We start from the raw sequence: 1,973 nt of genomic DNA on the forward strand, positions 1-1,973 counted from the left end.
CACCATCCCATTGACTGAGATAGAACAAGGAAAAAGAAGGAAGCCACTTGCACTAGCATTTATCTGTCTCTACTTCCTGGCTACAGATGCAATGTGACCAGCTGCCTCATACTGCTGATACCTGTTTTCTATGATGGGATGTATTTCTTCAAACCATTAGCCAAAATACATCCTTCCTTTCCTAAGTCACTGCTGCCAGATATTTTGTCATAGCAACATGAAAAGTAACTCATATAGAAAACTGGTACCAGAAGTAGGGTTGTTGCTATGATAAACCTGACTGTAGTTCATAGGTTTTTGAAACTGGTTTATGGCAGGGATGAGAACAATTTGAGGCATGGACTAGAGAAGCCCTAGGATGCTGTAAGTGAAGATTAATGGACCATTCTGGTGGGAGTTGGTAGGATCAGAATGGAGAAAAATATAAACATTAAGACTTTGTTCATGAGGCTTCAGAGGAGAATAAGAACTCTATCAGGAACTTGCTTAGAGGTCATTGATGTTCTGTTCCAGCACAGAATCTGCCCATATTCTTCCCATGTTATGAGAAAATTGAGAGAGACAGAATTCAAAAGATAACTGTTTTGAAACAGGACATTTCAAGATAGTATCAGGCTGTGCTGTGATTACTGCTCACTGCTCTTATCCAGGTCTGCAAAGAGAAAGAGCAGCAAATGGAGGAGAAACCTAGGATGATCAATTTGGTGAGGATAAGATCATGTGTGTGTTTAAAGTTGCAGATGAAGGTGTAGAGGAAGCAGCTGTGCTTGTTAAAGACATTAGCACAATTAAGGAGAAATCTTTCACTTTGCACTAGGAATAGAACATATGCCTTGAGGCCAAGACCCCACACATCAAAAGCTCCAGCTTGTGAAAATGTAAATTCCTTTGAAAGGAGAGACATTGAACTGAGAATGTAGCAAAGGAGTCTCTACTCAAAAACAGCTGCCCAAGGCAGTTTTTGTTCCCCCAGGTTAGTCAGTCAAGGAACACAGAGGCCATTATAACTGTGGTAGAAGTGGACCAGACCATAGGCAGAATAACTTGTCAGCATTATCTATGTTGCGTTGGTTTTACAATCATATAAAAACGTGAGCTTTGTGGGGGTGGTTAATGGAGGATTTCATCAGGTCCTGCAAGTCCCTGAGATGAGACAGTATGTTGCAAGGTTGGGCATGCTCTGAGAGGCCAGTGAGTGAAGCTTTGAAGGTAAAACATCAGTTGCAATGATGACCCTAGAATGTCTGAGATGCCAGAGCCATGCCACGTTTTCTGAGGAAAGCAGAAGGTGCAAAGTGAACCCAGCCCAAGAGAGAGGCTGTGTGCTAAAGGCAGCAGTGCTGGAGAAGCCGGGCTGTCTGAGTCTGCTGGAGTCCAGATGATTCCATCGTGAGGACGACATGCTGCATCTGGAGCTGACAGATTGGGTGTTTGCTTTGCTGGGTTTCTGTCTTGCTTTGGCTCAGTCTTTCCTCACTATAATCTCTAAGCATATCTGTGAGGGTGAGTCTAGAGGTGTTTAACTGAGTATGGGAAACATACCCTGACCATGGGTCACACCAGCCCATGGGATAAAAACCTCATCTGAATAAAAAGGAATAGAGGGGGGGCATGTCTACCAATACAGCATGCACACCAGCATTCCTGTTTCCTAACTACAGCTACAGTGTGAACAGCCACCTCATGCTCTTGCTTCCGTATTTCCCCCATCTTTGTAGATAATATTCCCACAAACCATGAGCCAAAATAAACTTGCCTTCATTAAATTGCTTTTGTTAGGCATTTTCCCAATGGATGTAGAAAAATAGAACCCATAAAGGGAATTGTGTGTAAGACAGTTTCCAGGTGACCTTAGATCGACCAGTTCTCCCCATTTTCTCGCTTATAACCACAGAATGCAACATCTTGAGATAGGAAGGACCTCACTAGAACAGCCTGGGCTGTTTCAGCTCTGCATCTGAACAGGATGTTCT

The sequence above is a fragment of the Cricetulus griseus genome, assembly GCF_003668045.3.
Source record: "Cricetulus griseus strain 17A/GY chromosome 1 unlocalized genomic scaffold, alternate assembly CriGri-PICRH-1.0 chr1_0, whole genome shotgun sequence".
In the NCBI taxonomy this organism is placed as follows: Eukaryota; Metazoa; Chordata; class Mammalia; order Rodentia; family Cricetidae; genus Cricetulus; species Cricetulus griseus.